General features: G+C 39.6%; 1 protein-coding gene across 2 annotated transcripts in view; it reads left to right on the forward strand.

Moving 5' to 3' along the window:
* Window positions 1-18,987, forward strand: part of CCSER1 (coiled-coil serine rich protein 1) — a 1,276,606-nt gene that overhangs the window by 255,138 nt on the left and 1,002,481 nt on the right. The window lies entirely within an intron of this gene.

The raw sequence follows: 18,987 nt of genomic DNA on the forward strand, positions 1-18,987 counted from the left end.
ACAGCTTGTAAAAGAGCTGGTCATATTTGAACTTTCCCAAACTGTCATTTTCCAGGTTTGGATCTGAAGCAGCACAGACAATTTTCAGTACTGTAAGAAAGGAATGCCTGCAGCAAATTGGAGAAGTGCACTTCTTTTTCTATCATAGAATATATAGAGCATTATTCTAGGAACTACAGCAGCCGAAGGAAGAATTTTTTCTTGCTTACTTTTCTTGCCTTAATTCTTGCTTACTGCACTGGAAACAGTTAATAGAGACTCTGATTGGATATTTGGGAACAAAAACTGTAACTTTTTCAGTAACTTTAATGCTTGTAATTACTTGCTAATGAAGAGGATGAAGTGGCAGAAATGGCAGTGTGAATTTAGGTATTGATAAATTAATAGCATTTACTGTGGTCAATACACATTACACTTTCACCTAGCAGTGATACCTAGTTGACAGTGTTGTCAGTATGTAAAGACTGTTTCTAATGGCCTGTACACATGATCAGAAAATCGTGCTTTCGAAGCGTTTGTATGATAACCTGACCATTAGTACACAGCTTTCGAGAGTCGATTGCGACAGTTCATCCAATGTTATCCAATGGGACAAGCACAAAAATGTTTTTCATATGATGTCAGATCGTAGGATTTTAATTTAACTGCACTTTTTGCAATTCGGCACTGCGTCGCTTTAACTGACAATTGCACGGTCGTGCGACATTACACCAAAACAAAATTTACGTCCTTTTTTTCCCACAAATAGAGCTTTCTTTTGGTGGTATTTGATCATGTCTGCATTTTTTTTTTTTGCGCTATAATCAAAGAAAGAGCGACAATTTAAAAAAAAAGCTATATTTTTTAATTTTTGCTAATAAATACCCACAAAAAATATATATAACATTTTTTCCTCCTCAGTTTAGGCTGATATGTATTTTTCTACATATTTTTGCTTAAAAAATCACAAAAAGCGTATATTGATTTGTGCAAAAGTTATAACGTCTACAAAATAGGGGATAGATGTATGGCATTTTTATTATTCATTTTTTTTATTAGCAATGGCAGCGATCTGTGATTTTTATCATGACTGCGACATTATGGCAGACAAATCGGACACTTTTGACACTATTTTGGGACCATTATCATTTATACAGCGATCAGTGTTATAAAAATGCACTGATTACTGTGTAAATTACACTGGCAGGGAACGGGTTAAGCACTAGAGGGCGATCAAGGGGTTAAGTGTGTCCTAGGGAGTGATTCTAACTGTGGGGGGATGGGCTACCACTGACATGACAGCAATCACTGCTCCTGATGACAGGGAGCAGTAGATCCCTGTCATGTCACAAGGCAGAATGGGGAAATGCCTTGTTTGCATAGGCATCTCCCCGTTCTGCAGCTCTGTGACATGATCACGGGACACTGGCTGACATCGAGTCCGCGAGACCCATGGGCATGGTCACGCTATAGATGGTGGGCGTGCGTGTGCGACCACTAGCCCCACCAATTAAAGGGGACGTACAGGTACGCCCATTTGTCCACCGTTGCCATTGTGCCGACGTATATCAGCATGCAGCGGTCGGCAAGTGGTTAATCAGCACAGTTGTCATGCAAAAATACAATACAAATACACTACAATGCATTACATCACTTTTTTTATTCTACCTTACGTGAATTTCCATCACTTTAGTAAACTCATTTTCTATATGAGAGTAGCATGCAAAAAAAAGGGATGATCATTCATCTGATAATCTCATTGTGTCTACCAGGCATTAACGTGATTATAAAGGTAAAATAAAAAAATAAAAATAACTAACAAACATGTCTATACTTACCTGCTCTGGGCAATGGAATTGCACAGAGGGACAGCCACGAACCTCCTCTTTCAAGGTCTCCTGCCAGCGCTCTTGGCCCCTCCCCTCTGTCCAGTGTGCCCATTGGAAGCCACTTACCATGGGGAAAATGTGCATGCTCACACCTGAGCCCCACTACTGCATCCATTGACACAGATAGCGGCACTCGGCCCCGCTCCCCGCTCCCTCGTCACTGGCTTTAATTGAAAGCACTGGGAGCCAATGGCTCCCGGTGCCCCAGCAGACTGGGAAGTGAGGGGAGAGAAGACCTGCAGACATGCACAGCGCTGGATAGAATGAGGCCTAAGGTAAGTAAAAGGGGGTGAGGGGGGATGCTGACACCTAAACATTGTTTACCTTAATGCAAGGAATGCATTAAGGTAAAAAAATGTTTAGTCTTTACAACCACTTTAAGCTTTGCTATGTTTAGTTAAAGGTGTATGTAAAGCCAAAACTTTTTTGAGTTTTGAAAAGAATAGGAAGAGGTTGATCCCTTGTCAAGTTGTTATAGCTATCTGTGTCCCTGTTGGGGAGGTTCAATACTCTATTTGCCCTAATGACCTCTGTCATCGAAACAGAAAGCAAAAATGTAAAAGTTTCAAAGTTGTCATCAAAGAGGCAGGACAACTGTCTAAGATGGGGATTTTTTTTTACGCTAAGATATTCTCGCTTATTTTCCAGGACAGGAAATGGAAGAAAATCCCCCCAGTGTGGGCTACAGTAAAAAAAATAGCCTCATAGAGGTATTTAACCCTCCATACGCTAATGAAAAAAAAAAAGAGTTTTGCCTGTAAATGTAAATGTTTGAAGTATAACGGTGCTGTCATGTGCACATCAAATAAATAAACAGGTATTCACTTCATACATGATTGGATAAATTAGGTAAATCTTCATTAGTATACCTGCCTTGATATCTCCAATTACGTAAAATGACAAAACAATTCTGTCCAAAGATACACCATTCAAGGTCATCTGTGTGCAGAAAAATGAAAATACTGTATGAAAAGAACTGTTCATACTAGGGCAGAATTTTTTATCAATGTCAATGAAAGGTGAGTGCCTTGCCATCTTTGTCATTAATGTTAGCAAGCTTTTTCGTCGGAGATAAGGCAACAAACCTAAATCAGTTACAGCACACTTGACAAAATTGCCGGCTACTTTCTGCCAATCATTATTAATCCATACATTACTCAGTAAACAGATGTTGTGGTTCAACTACTAGCAAAATTCAGGCTATGTTTGGCTAGTTCCTGTTAGATTCAACAAATTGGCATATGAAATATTAAAGATGGAGGTCATTATTTATTCATAACTATGGTAAAAACTTGTACGGACATTAAAGTATATAGAGTTCAGGCACCTCTATCAGTTTGCTATGAAAGCAATTAATAGGCTACAGTGTTCACTATTACTGAAGAATGGCACAGGTCTTAGTAATTGGCCTGTCTTTATGATAGAGCCTGGAGAACCTGGAGCCCTATATCTCTAAAAGTCCCGTATTGGGCTCTTCAATGTACTATTCGGTTTAAATAAAATGCAAATAAACACAATTTTACCACACATTATTTTAGAGTAAAGGCAACCATTCATTATACAATTATCGTTCCTTCAGCCTTGAGTTGAAGGAAAGAAAATTGCTTGATTCCTCCATCAGCACAGTTAGTATTGATGGGAGAATCCCAACCATCAAAATACAATGATCACTACAAGTAGCTATAGCCAGCAGCAATGATCATACAAAAAACCCCATCAGGCTGGTTGTACTGAAGTTGATTGATGGATTGACCTCAGTACAACCAGCCTGCCCATAGAAGGATCAAAATTCAGACAGTTCCCACTAAACTGGCCAAATTTTAATCCACTTATGACCAGCTTAAGTCGCTAAGGCCCCTTTCCTATGCGCAATCTGATCAGATCTACCTGACAGTTTTTCAGGTTGACCTTACTGAGTGGACCAGGTATCCCTATGGACCGGTGGGTATAACTGGATTTGTGTCCGTTTACACCTGCCTACCTCTGATATGACCTGGACAAAATGGTAGGGAATCAATTCCCTTCCATCTAGGTGGATCAGATTGGGGGGCAGTCAGGCGTGACCAGACAGCCGGTCTGTTTACATCCGGCCACCCTTAGAACAGAATAGGCTGTGTCCATGTCCACTCTGCATAATCGGAGCAGGCACAAACCTGTCATCTGCCCGCTCAGCTCAGCAGGTGATCAGCGAACAGATCCCTTACTGAGCAAAGTTGGGTCCACTGCGTGTGAAAGGGCCCTAAATAATAATGTAATTCGATATTTACCATAGCTAGACTTGCTACAGTAAATGAGGCAAATACAAATATTCAAAGAACAGTATACCATAGCAACCAACCAGAGCACACTTCACTGACCTGGATTCAATGCATCCAAATCGAATTGATTTTCTTTGCAGATCAGCACCACTCCTTGCTTTGACTTTAAATTAAATACCCATAATAGATATACCATTTATTTAATATGAAGCTTTTACAATAACTGTTATCACACTATTTAAAACAAGCCTTTGAGTAGTGACCAGATAGCTTTTGTATTTTTCAGTTGGTTAAGACTTGCAGAGACAAATAGAGACAGCTGACATACTTTTCTAATAGATCACTATTATTTCGAAGAAATAAGACAATGAAAAGTTTTACTTACAGTTGACACCGTTCAATTGCTAACATGTTCAGATGAAGATTGCCAGATTGTAAGCTTTTGCTTAATTCACCACGTTCAAGATTCCTATGAAGGTCCCACTTTTGCCCTGGTCCGTTGTGTACAGCTGCTAAGTAAAGCTGTCAACCTGTGAAGTCTTCTTATAACATTTGCACCCTGGTTGCAACGAGAGGTGACATCAGCTAATGGAAGGACTTCATATAGAGAGAATCTCATTTGTACCTAACTGATGCTTTGAGACCAGCATGGACACTTTGATTGTATTTTAATTAGCAGTGTTTTGTATCGCTTAGGTTGATCACTGTATAAGCAAGTGCGTGATATGCAATTTCTCAAAGATCACGTCTTCTAGGTCAATTTCCCCTAAGAAAGGTGGACAGCTTAGAACAAAGGAGCGGCTAGGCAATCTATCCAGCTTGATTGCAAGATTCTTAGCTAATCACAACTGTATCAGTCATGATTAGGGAAGAGAGTAAGTCTTTATCTGGGATTCCTGATTGCCTCCATGCCAACACTGGAACATTTTGTTTTGTAAATGAAGCTGTCTTCATCTTGAAATTAGCACTACTAGAAAAATGATGCCAAGCATTTCACTAGCACAATTTATTTCTTAGATTTTTTTATTTTTTTTGGCCAAATAGCCTCTTCCAAGATGCATCTGACTTTACAATGAGATGTGAAACTGCACATATTCTCTGTGGGTGTGATTTACTGCAAAGCATTAAAAGATTTTTATGTGATGCAAAATGTGTTCTGCTATCTTAGTAGTCGATATAATCAAAGTAAACTATGCCATTGACAGGAAAATGTGGAAGGAGGTAAATGATTGCAGCAGTGCTATTTTTAGTGCGTGTGACCTATGTGTGCAGGGGGGGGGGGGATTTTCACATAGAGCTTTCGCTATGTGTCTCTCTGATGCAGAAGCCAGTATTAGAAAGATTGCTGCTAATTCAGTGTTACATGGAGGCACATAAATGCAATGTCCCTTGCTTCTCCTTTCATCCTGTTTCCTCTAGATTTTAGGTTTGTATAGACAGGCCTCTCACTTTTATTAATGTATTGTATCTTGTTATGTTATATATTTATACTGTTTATATACAATGTTTAACATTCCTTGTACTTGTGAAATCTGTGCTATTTACCCTTGCTTGTAACGCTTACTAGATGACGAGATGAGAACGCTATATAAATCATTAAAAAAAAAATATGCAGAATGAACATATGTATGGAAGCTGTTTTACCTGCCAAAGGGTTTGTACTTTTGTATATCCAGCTTTGAGCTTTACATAGTTCTGTCACACATGCAGTTCAGTAATACCTACAGGCATTGTACAGTGACTGGACAGTGCAAGGAGTAGTAGTGGAATGATGAGCTCACCCTCTATCGCTCTGCTCTCTATATTACTCTATATTACTCCTATTGTGATGGGCCTCCTAGCTCCCCGCATGGGTACTTCCGCCAAGATACAGCTACCTCCACACTGGAACCAGCAACCAAGTATTATAACTGAACATTGCACCCAAAAACTAGATGACACTAGCTTAGATGCAAACTGGAACTGACTTTATTGTAAATTCACACAGAATATATACTACACAAGAAAAAAAAGACAAGATGACAAGATGAGAGTGCTATATATACAGATTAGACACATGTAATAAAGCTGTTTTACCTGCCAATGGTTTTGTACTTTGTCTATCCAGCCTTGAGATTTATATAGCTATGTTACATATCCTTATCTGGCAGAACAGGATACCTGATTTTTTTCTGCTGTAGTTCAGTAATTCTTGCAAGTGTTGGACAGTGACTGGACAATGAGAGGAGTAGTAGCAGAATGATGAGCTCACCCTCTGTTGGTTTGCTCTCTGCTCCTATTGTGATAGACTACCTAGCACCCTGCATGGGTGCTTCCTCCAAAATACAGCTTCCTCCACTCTGGAACCAGGAACCAGGTATTAAAGCTGAGCATTGCACCCAAGAACTAGACAACACTAGCTTATGTGAAAACTGGAACTGACTTTATTGTAAATTCACACAGAATATACACCACACAAGATCAGGTAAGAGCTTGATCACATTATCCTAATCAATGCAAACTGTAAACCGTAATGTCAGTACATGTAATGAACAGCTAACATAAACATAAACAGTAAGCTATTTAAATAGTAAGCTAATTAACAACTAATCACCTAGACAAGCCTGGGTGTCAGTTGCTACCCAGAGAGTTTGGCACCAGTATTCAGGAGGACCCAGGGCTGTCCAAATCTTATTAACCAGCTTTCTTTTCACATACATCCTCTCACTGAGAGTCAAGTTGGCAGAGACCATCATGGCTTACTTGACTGTTAAATGTGGTAATGTCATCTTGCATTATATAATAGGACATCTTCCTGAATTCTTGTAGCTCCCTCAATCCCAGCAACCATAGATGAGTAGATCAGTAGGCAAAAGGCTACCTTGCACCCCCCTCTTAAAACTCCTGTCCTGGTTGGGTCTGTCACACCTATCATCAGTATTGCACTGCAACAAATTGGCCCCTTTTCCTGCTTCTCTCTGCAACAGTTTAAGCTCTGCTGTACAGAAACTGAGTACATGTAACTGACTCAGGTATTTAAACGACACTGCATTTAAAAATACATTTAACCACTTAAGGACCGCCGTATTGCCATTGTACGTCATCGCAATGGCACAGGCAGGCACAAGCACGTACATGTACGTGCCTGCCTTTCAGCGGGTGGGGGGTCCGATCGGACCCCCTCCCGCTGGATACGGCGGTCCGGTTCGCTTCAGGAGCGATCCGAGATGAGGGGATGGGCGTTGGTTTCTGGCCACCCCCTCTCGATCGCTCCTGGCGAATGAGAAGCTTCCTCTCTCGGTCTTCTTGACCGGACTACGAGGAGAAGACAAACTAAGTGTGCACCAACACTACACTGACATGTAGGCACACACAGGCACACAAACCCCCCCCCCCCCGATCCCCCCCGATCGCCACCCGATCCCCCCCGCCCAGTCACAGTGTCACTGATTGCAGTGATCATTTATTTACTGATCACTGCATTCAATGTCAGTTGTAACAGTAAAAACTGTCAGGGCAGTTAGTGTTAGGTCCAGGTTAGCCCCCTACCACCCCCCAATAAAGGTTTAACCCCCTGATTGCCCCTAGAGTTAACCCTTTCACCCCCCTTTGCCAATGTCACTAAGCAATCATTTTTCTGATCGCTGCATTAGTGTCGCTACTGTCGCTAGGTAGCTAGTTATTTTTTTAGGTTCACCGCCAGGTTTTTATAGCGCTAGGTACCCCGATATACTACCCAATAATGTTTTTAACCCCCTGATTGCCCCTAGTTAACCCTTTCACCCCCTTTTGCCAGTGTCACTAAGCGATCATTTTTCTGATCGCTGCATTAGTGTCGCTAGTGTTGCTAGGTAGCTAGTTTTTTTTTTAGGTTCACCGCCAGGTTTTTATAGCGCTAGGTACCCCGATATACTACCCAATAATGGTTTTAACCCCCTTATTGCCCCTAGTTAACCCTTTCACCCCCTTTTGCCAGTGTCACTAAGCGATCGTTTTTCTGATCGCTGCATTAGTGTCACTAGTGTCGTTAGGTAGCTAGTTATTTTTTTAGGTTCACCGCCAGGTTTTTATAGTGTTAGGTACCCCCATATACTACCCAATAATGGTTTTGACCCCTGATTGCCCCTAGTTAACCCTTTCACCAGCGATCACAGTATAAGTGTCACTGGTGACGCTGGTTAGCCAGTTAGTTATTTAGGTTCCCCGTCAGGTTTTTATATAGCGCCAGGGACCCCCATATACTACCTAATAAAAATTTGAACCCCCTGATTGTCCCTAGTTAACCCTTTCACCAGTGATCACCGTATAAGTGTTACGGGTGACTCTGGTTAGTTTGCTTTTTATAGCATCAGGGCACCCACCATTTATTACCCAATAAATGTTTAACCCCCTGATCACCCAGCGGGTGATATGTATTAGGTTTTAGGGTCAGGGTCTGCGTCGCCCCAGGCAGCGCTAGGTTAGTGCCAGTACCGCTAACATCCACACGCAAAGCATAAACCTCCCGTAGTGGTATAGAATCTGAACAGATCAATATCTGATCTGATCAGATCTATACTAGCGTCCCCAGCAGTTTAGGGTTCCAAAAAAACGCATTGTTAGCGGAATCAGCCCAGATACCTGCTAGCACCTGCGTTTTGCCCCTCTGCCCAGCCCACCCAAGTGCAGTATCGATCGATCACTGTCACTTACAAAACACTAAACACATAACTGCAGCGATCACAGAGTCAGGCAAGATCCCTGCGATCGCTAACAGTTATTGGTAGCATTTTATATTTAAATCCGAAAGGCAGTGCTTGGTTTTCGGGGTCCCGTACGTGGCTAGGCTCCCAAAAAGTCCCCCACATGTGGTATCCCCGTACTCGAGAGAAGCAGCAGCATTTATTTTGGGGTGTAATTTGACTTATGCCCATAGCATGTGTGAGCAATATATCATTTAGTGACAACTTTGTGCAAAAAAAAAAAAATTTGTAAAATTCCTGCAACTTGTGGCAAAATATAAAATATTTCATGGACTCAACATGCCTCTCAGTAAATAGCTTGAGGTGTCTACTTTCCAAAATTGGGTCATTTGGGGGGGGGGTTTTGTGTTATTTTGTCATTTTATGGCCTTCAAAACTGTGATAGGTAGTGAGGAGTGAAATCAAAAATTTGCACCCTTAGAAACCCTGAAGGCAGTGATTGGTTTTTGGGGTGCCGTATGCAGCTAGACTCCCAAAAAGTCCCACATATGTGGTATCCCCGTACTCAGAAGAAGCAGCAGAATATATTTTGGGGTGCAATTCCACATATAACTATGGCATGTGTGAGCAATATATCATTTAGTGACAACTTTTTGTAAACTTTTTTTTTGTCATTATTCAATCACTTGGGACAAAAAAAAATATTCAATGGGCTCAACATGCCTCTCCACAACTTCCTTGGGCTGTCTACTTTCCAAAATGGGGTCATTTGGGGGGGGTTTGTGTTATTTTGGCATTTTATGGCCTTCAAAACTGTGATAGGTAGTGAGGAGTGAAATCAAAAATGTGCACCCTTAGAAATCCTGAAGGCAGTGATTGGTTTTTGGGGTGTCGTACGCAGCTAGACTCCCAAAAAGTCCCACATATGTGGTATCCCCGTACTCAGAAGAAGCATCAGAATATATTTTGGGGTGCAATTCCACATATAACTATGGCATGTGTGAGCAATATATCATTTAGTGACAACTTTTTGGAAACTTTTTTTTTTTTTTTGTGTCATTATTCAATCACTTGGGGCAAAAAAACAAATATTCAATGGGCTCAACATGCCTCTCCACAACTTCCTTGGGGTGTCTACTTTCCAAAATGGGGTCATTTGGGGGGTTTGTACTGCCCTGCCATTTTAGCACCTCAAGAAATGAGATAGGCAGTCATAAATTAAAAGCTGTGTAAATTCCAGAAAATGTACTCTAGTTTGTAGACGCTATAACTTTTGCGCAAACCAATAAATATACGCTTATTGACATTTTTTTTTACTAAAGACATGTGGCTGAATAAATTTTGCCCTAAATGTTTGACTAAAATTGAGTTTATTCGATTTTTCTTATAACAAAAAGTAGAACATATAATTTTTTCTCAAAATTTGTGGTCTTTTTCCATTTATATCGCAAAAAATAAAAATCGCAGAGGCAATCAAATACCATCAAAAGAAAGCTCTATTTGTGGGAAGTAAAGGGCGCAAATTTTGTTTGGGTACAACATTGCATGACCGTGCAATTACCAGTTAAAGCAGTGCAGTGCGAAATTGTAAAAAGACCTCTGGTCCTTAGGCTGTTTATTGGTCCGGGCTGAAGTGGTTAATGTACAGAGCTGCATTATTTATGGTAAAAAAAAGTATGCAATAAAAAGAAGTCTATTTATAATTGTCTTCACACAGGACACACATACAACTTTCACCCAGAAATCTTAGATTTTCCCAATTGAATCTTATTAGAAACGTGTGTACCTTGGGTGAAATTTGAGTGAAAAAAAATATAAGTAGACCCCAAATCATCTTGCCCTGTTAATTGTGATTGATTGAGTATACAGTAGCTGATTGATCATGGTATAAGAAGACTATGACAATATATTTTGATGCTCTCATCTGCTGCCATTAGAGAAAGAGTATACACAATCCCTGAAATGTGTTGAGTCAGTCATATTCTCAGTGAACCGTTTTATAGGGATATAGCACAGTTGTCTAATGCCTTATAGCTAAGGCACCAGGGTATTAAAGGAGAGGCTATACCAAAATGTTATTATTGTTTTTTAAATATACCCTTTCTATCCATTTTTTCTGCTTAACTGTGAGAATGTTTTATTTAAATCAAATGGCAGGTGCTGCTAAACAGAAAACAGCGGTCTCCAGTTTGAGACGTAGGTCACTTTACAGTATATTTGACCAAAATGGTCTAACAATTGGACAATCCAGTGTTTTGCTGGAAAATTAACAATTTTGACTAATTGCTTGTGGCTTAAGGTCGACATTAGCACCCTGTAACACTAAGGACTACAACAACTTATTAGGCCTGGACACTCTGGCACAAACAATTTATCTCTAGGTCCCCAAACTTTGGAACTCTGGCAACAAGCACCCTGATACTAGGTTCCTACGCATGGGGACTTTGACAGCAACCACTTCATTACTAGGTCCCTAAGTTTTGAAACTCTGACAACAAGCTTTCTACTGCTAGGTTCCCAAGTTAGGGTCTGACAACAAGCACTAATATATACATATAATTTTTCTAAACACACAGACCTACACAGGTTGAACTAGATGGACTGTGGTACAACTAGACACTGTGTTGTGGTATAACTAGATTTCCAAGTGTGGGTTTTATAATGGGTTTTATAATGGCTTTATAAGAAATTCTTACTCCTTCACAAATATCCCACTTACATTACAGGAAAAGTGTTGAAAACTGGCATTTTCCCACATTGGGACAACCATGAATACTATTTTCGGAAATGGTAGATTGTGCTTGGGGCAGTATTTAAAGGTTTGACTATCTTCAATAAATAATATAGTGTAGCGTTATACTGTATGTCTTCTTTACAAGCCTCACGTAACAGCTGTCTAGGAGCACAGTTGAAACAGTCTAGTGGTCACAGTACATTCATTCTTATAGTGAGCCCAAGCAATGTCATTGAGCCTTTAGATTTATACATTTTCCACCCATTTTTAAAATGTAAATTTTTTTTATGGTTAATTTAATGAAATTTATTTAAAGATAATAACTATTTCAGATGTTAACCTGAAACACTCTGCATTTAAAAACTTATAAAGAAAATGTCTGTTCTCAAACAGAATATTTAATGTTTAGGTATGTTATACAATTGCTTTGCAGGGTAATGTTTTTGTGTAGTGCTTTACTGCCTGATAATCCCATTATGTACAACTGAGCTGTAAACAAGTACTTTATAACATTTTTTTTTTCATTTTCATTTGTTTAAAGGCATTGAATTTAATTGTGGCCTTTAGTAATCTTTTGTTCCCAGAACCTTACTTGTAAGTGTCTTTATATAAAAGTTCTTCTCTTATGACTGATGACTACCTGCGTGACTCTGTTAATACCAATACATCAAATCAGTGGGATAGTGTATAATTTCTGCTTACTTCAGAAGCTTGCATGAGTTATACTGTAATTACATTTGGATAAATACTAATGAAAATGATAATAGTCTTTTGGTACTAAATTAATTAGGGTAAACACATGACTAAGTGATATTACCAGTTAATATAGGATGGCCGCCTACCCGCTTAGTGAAAATTAGCAAGTAATGTAGTCTTTAAGGGCCTTTGCAAAGTTAAATTCTAATTCTCTTTAATTAAAGAAAGCAATATGTTACTTGTTTAAATGAAAAGTGGTTAAGTAGTACCATACAGTATATCCCTTAGAAATTAACTTTTTTCTTTACAAAATTTTTATTGGCAACAGTCAAATAACAATTATTGACATGGCATGGAAAAAGAATATTGTACAGAGTATATTCAAATCAGGTGGAATAGCATTGGCATACTGAGATAGGTGCTACATAACTTAGAGTAACAAACTATTTTTATAAAAGCGGATTGATATCACTGCTTACTGTATTGACGGGGACAGAGGCCCAATAACACAAACACATTAAATTAAGATGGTACTCTGTAGGGGGAAAGAGGAGTAGTAGAAAAAGCCATACATCGTGTATAGTAAGTTTTGTTACCGGTGGTGTATGTTGGGCTAAGAGAAGGGTTGGGAAGACAGAGAGGAGGTAAGATAGGAGAAAGAATGGGGAGAGAGGAAGAAAGCTAAATGTGTTAAGAGGAAGAAGTAAAGGAGTAGTGGCCAGGTGGCTGGCATGGACAACAAATGCTCTGTGTCGGATTCACGAGTGTTGTGTGGAAGATCAAGGTTCCAGAAGTTGCCGATCAAAATCAAGAGGGAGGAACTGGTCTATCCATGGACGCTTGACTTTAAGGTTCTGGGGAACTTTGTCCAGAATCATGGCTTCAATTTTACTGTGTATCATAGCCTAGAAGTTTACTTTTTTAATTGTCTAGGCTTTCAATAGCTACATTACACAGTCATGGGTTCAGCTTAATGTGGAATACAGATGTATGCACTTTTTTTTTAAACTCCCATATTTCATTCCTTTATTTTCTTTTTCCCAGCATCTTTGTATGGACTTTTGAAATAACAAGGCTTTGCTTTATTGTATGTAAATACATAGGTTTACCACACATATTTTACCTGTGTCCAGGGAAGATGTTGTCAACTTCAAAGCAGTGGGAAGCAAACAAGCACAGCAGTATGTGGAAATGATAGCACACCTAGTGATTAAGTTCTGAAGTCAATGGCTTTTAGATACTCTTTTTCTTTAAAGGTAAAGAACAGAATGTCTGATTATGTGTAAGTGACATAGTCAATAACAACCAGACTTCAACATTCTCTGGTCATATTTGTTAAAAAAGTTAGTCTGGTTTATGGTTATGGTTTACAGCTCTAAGCTCATCAGTCATATCAGATCTCTGGTCTGCTTTATTGAGAAGACCTGTAAAAGTCTAAAACAGGAATGTCAAGCTGGTGTTTCTCGGAACACCTGGAATCTTTTGTTACTTTTAAAAAGTATTCTGGAGTAGGGCTTTAAATGGTTTACCCTACAGGGTTTGGAAGGGGGGGGTGTTAAGGAGGCTTTCCGGTGGAATCAATTAAATGATGTTGGTCTGCAGTATCTGTGGTGAGCTAATGCAAGAAACATTGTGAGCAGCAAGGATTGAAGCAAATGTTTTGTTGAGTCCTAAGGCATTTGACTCAAAAACCTACTCCAGAAGTCAGGAGATGCTTGGTGTTCATAAGTCACAGTCAGAATACAAAAATACTTTACAATAAAACTTTTACTGTTGTGGTAAGCATTGTTAGAAGAACAAGGTGACTGAATTTTGGAATTTCGATTTTTACTCTTAACACAGCACTGGCATACTTATTAAATGCATTGATGTTTTAATGTGGGAATTTCCAGTGACCGGGATGTAGCTGATTCTGGTGGCTTGGTTGGTTCTGAAGCACAATGTTCTCAGAAATGTGCATGAGACAGGCAGACCCCTGTTACAAACCTGTATCGTTAATCTTGTGCATATATGAACCATAATGCTCAAAAGAGAGAGAATGTAACCCTAGGACTGCATCAAACTAATTTTTCAGAAAATGTTAACATATTTACAAATTCACATAATTTTAAATAAACTCATGTAGCCTGTAAGGTGAAGGAGCCATAATTTACTGACATACTGTATAACCTATCGTGCAAATGTTAAAATGTGTAAGTCTAATATTGTTGTTGAACTTTTGAGAATTAAATTAAAAATTCTTCTTGACATAACTTTTTTTTAGGATAAAACAATGTCTCTTGACAGTTTATGTATGACAAGTGCTTGAATATGAGAGCAGTTGATAAGACAAAGGACTTTCTCCCTAATTGGTGACATTCTTGATGTCAGCTGTCATGTTGGCAGGCTTCACTTATTTCAAAAACCTGATTTGTGTTAAAATTAGGCAGTAGACTTATTTTAAGTTATATACAAAATGTGGTAGTTTTACATGTATGGAAAAACTTTAGATTAAGTTATCTTGTTGTTATGGATAGTTTTTTAGATCTTCATATGTACTGCCCCAGAAATATTTGGTTTACACTTACAACCTGATTGATTTTTAGTGTGTAAAAAACATGCTGTTACATTTTTTTTTTCTCTTTACTCCTCAGATAAATAGTATTCTCATTATAACTAATGATGGTTTCATATTTTAAAGTTGACGGTAAGCCTACATTATAGCTCTTCCAAGTTTTATCAGTGCTGCAATCCCTCACCAATTAGCATTGCTACAGTAATTGCTGCTGACTATAGACTCTGTGATTCTAAGTAAACAGTACATATAATGAAAACTGCAACATCTGGTGCATCTGGCCATGTATGTGCTCATTTAGGATTTTGGATGCCAATAATTATATAAAACATTGGCTGCCATATACAAAAAAAAGCACATATGAGTTACCACTAAAATGTCTGATGATTTTTATTTCCTTTCACTTCTGGATCAGTACCGATGACTGACAACACCCACCAGGGACTCTTCTGCTTCCATCCTTGAAGCCAGGGGATTAGCATACTGGTAACAAAATATATTTGACGCAGGCATTATTTTTTTCTATGACACATTCATGGTTCTAAATAAACATTACATATAATAAAAACTGCAACATCTGGTGCATCTGGCCAGGTATGTGCTCATTTAGGATTTTGGATGTCAATAATTATATGAAACATTGGCTGCCATATAAAAAGGCACATGTGGATTACCACTAGAATGTCTGATGATCAATGATTTTGTTTACATTAATTTCTGGATCAGTACAGATAAATTACAACTCCCACCAAGGACTCTTCTGCTTCCATGCTTGAAGCCAGGGGATTAGCACACTGGCAATACAGTAGCTTATAAACAGGCAATGCTTTTTTCTATGGCACATTTGTGGTTTTAGGATTCTTTTTTGTCTGTAGAGAGCAGGGATCTAATAGAGGACAGTCAAAAAATATTTGTGAGTGTTAACAAGTATTTCTGCTGCTTGCTTATGATTACTCAGTAATGTAAGCTGAGCATCAGACATACATAAAGTAAAATCTTCCTAGAGTGCAGCTTTACCCCCTACACAGGTGAATATTTCGGGAAGTACTCAGATCAGTCTATTCTCATAGAAATATAGGCAAGTCTATGAACGTTCTTACCTTGAGAGTATGACATGTTTGATCATTTATCCTAGAAGTTAGCAGAGTGAATCATTTTACTTTATACAAACAAATTCACTTTAGCTGTGATGTATGGAGGCTTCAGAGTTAATTCTTAAAGACTGAGATTGTGCATGCTCTGCAAAGACTAAGGCCGCGTACACACGGGCAGATTGTCTGTCCAACTTAGTCCACTGAACCGTGTTTCAGCGGACAATCCGCTCGTGTGTGGGCTTCAGCGGACTTTTTCAGCGGACTGTCTGACGAACAAAGTCTTACGGAATTTCCGAAATTTTGTCCGTTCAAACTTGGTTTTGTCCGTCCAAACTTGGTTTCAGCGGACAGTCCGCTCGTGTGTAGGCAAGTTGGACGGACTAAGTATGGCGCATGCTCAGAAAGGATTTACACGGCCGAAGGTTGCATTGCAGTGTATAGGACGTCGTTTTTCTAGTCCTGTCGTACGTGCTGTACACGTCATCGCGCGCGCTTTCAGCGGACTGTCTGCTCATCGTGTGTGGTCAAGTCCGTTCATGCAAATTTTGAACGGACTGTCTGTCGGATTGTCTGACGAACTTAGTTGGCCAGACAATCCGCCCGTGTGTACGCGGCCTAAGAAACATTTTTAATATTTGGTATACTTGTGGCAAAAAAGAATGAGGTTCAACAAGTACAATGTTCTCTGTATGAAAATAGTATTGCTTATTCAATCCCCTGACAATCAACGCATGACTCATTTGTCAGCGTATATATTTTTTTCAGCAGTATTTATTATTGTCAAGGTATGTAACGTAGGTGGGATGTGATTGAATCATTTTCACTGTGAAGAGTGTTCTGTATTTGTATGATTGGCACATGCTTTTCAATTCAGCCTGTTTACGTGTACCTGTCATCTAACCTCACAAATCATTAGTTCCATTCATTGCTAGAAAGTTATAAAATACAGCTTTTGAAAATTATTTTGTACTGTACGAATTACAGTACAAAATAAAGAACTTTGAAGCAAAATAAGGGTCACAGCTCATCAGTGCACCCTGCAGCCTATAAATTGACCAACAATGCAGCCTGTTCAGTGCCCATCTGCAGCCTCTAAATTCCCCATCAATGCACCCTGCTCAGTGCCCATCTGCAGCCTCTAAATTGCCCATCAATGCACCCTGCTCAGTGCCCATCTGCAGCCTATAAATTGACCAACAATGCAGGCTGTTCAGTGCCCATCTGCAGCCTCACCTTTCCCATCATTGCAGCCTCGCCAGTGTTGGATTATCCCCGCTGTCTCCGAGATAAGAGGAGGAGCGAGCGCCGCTGAATTACACGCGATCTTCTGTGTACCTGGCGCTCTCCGTCACTCACAGCCACGCCTCCTGGCCCTGCTCATATGATAGACAGAACAGTGGCCCAATGCTGGGCTAGGAGGTGTGGCTGTGAGTGATGGAGCGTTGAGTACACAGGAGATTGTGGCTCTATCTAATTCAGCAGTGCTCGCTCCTCTTCCCTCAGAGACAGTAGGGATCGGTGTATAACATGCACCCACGATTTTCCCCTTATTTTAAGGAGAAAAAAGTCCTCGTTATATGCTGATAAATACGGTACTTCCAAAATCCACCATTCTCATGAAAGCTTTAAAGGTAAGCTGTACAAAGTGATTTAGCAAAAATATATATATATATAAGACATATAAAAATGAAAGATCAAATCTATTTAATTGCTGAATTTATTGCAATTTTATACTCTGAACTACAGGATCTATATTCTTGTATAGGAACCTGCTTTTAGAACCACGACCTAGAAAAAGAACACTGATTCCAGCTTTGTGTTTCTGTCATTTGTAATTGACAGTGTTCTAAATATAGTAGTTTTTGAAGTATTCACTGACTTTTTGAAGTGCTCACTGACTTTTTGTTGGACTAAATGAGGCATGGACATGTGTGATCATTTGGGCCATGTGCTAATGTGCATGCACTGAGTAGACACCCTGTTTTTAGTGATTTATCAAGAAAATCTATTCCAAGCTATAAGTTTCACCTATTACACTTTGTGCCTATTACACTGTGACTCGGCCATTGAATAATTTCCAAATTCTAATAAATTACAGTCCTTTCTCATTTTTTCTTTTTTAGGAGTAGTTTTTTTCTTTCCCAATTTTACATGAGTCGTAAGGCAACAAGCAGAAGCATCTGGCTTCCTTCATGGTATTTCGGGTGCCTAATCCCCCAGTGACCTCTGTGGTTTCCACCGCCAATCCCTACGTCAATACTGAGCCTGTTGTAATATAGGGGCTGGCAGAGGAAAACACAGAGCACAGTGGGGCCACCAGCATCCTACACTACAGCAAGCAGAATGCAAACGATTAGACCATGGGACAGCCAATAGTGTCAAGCCAATCAGATCCTAATTTTTTTTTTTTATTATATTTTTATTGAAAATATAAAGATAACAAGGACACAGTATCTTACACTTGTATAAGTGCACATGGAAACAGTAAGTCCAACATATAAGACAAATCAAAAACGGGGGGGGGGTGTAAGGGGGGGGGGGAGAAGGGAAGGAAAGGGGAGGGAAGAAAGAGGGAGGGGGAGACCAGGATATTTCAGCACATTCAGTATGTCATCACAAGATTTTGCCCTTGTACACACGGTCGGAGAATCCGTCGGAATGTGTCCTATCGGACCGTGTTGTCGGATAATCCAACTGTGTGTGGTATGCATCAGACTGATTTCGTCGGAATATCTGTCGGACCCAATTTTCTAACATGGAAATATTTCCCGACCAACTGGTTCAATCGGACATACTCCGATCATGTGTAGAGAATTTTGATTGGACCAAGTGCCACGCATGCTCAGATCAAATTCCTACATCAAAGCTATTGGCTACTAGCCTGAACATAGTCCCATCGTAACAAAATTACGTCATCATGTTCTGAATGATCGGATTTTCGACAACTTAGTCCGACCCTGTGTATGCAACAGTTTTGGACAAGATCCGTCGAAATCTCCGACCATGTGTACAGGGGCTAACAGTTATTTGCGGTACAGATCATCAATCACCACACTCAAATAGGCATATAACAGTGAGCAGGGGATGTGGAAATTTCTTTCCTTTAGAAAGATATGAAATGG

Source organism: Lithobates pipiens, unplaced genomic scaffold (genome assembly GCF_037356315.1).
Source record: "Lithobates pipiens isolate NorthernLeopardFrog02 unplaced genomic scaffold, aLitPip1_a1.2 Scaffold_13, whole genome shotgun sequence".
Classification (NCBI taxonomy): domain Eukaryota; kingdom Metazoa; phylum Chordata; class Amphibia; order Anura; family Ranidae; genus Lithobates; species Lithobates pipiens.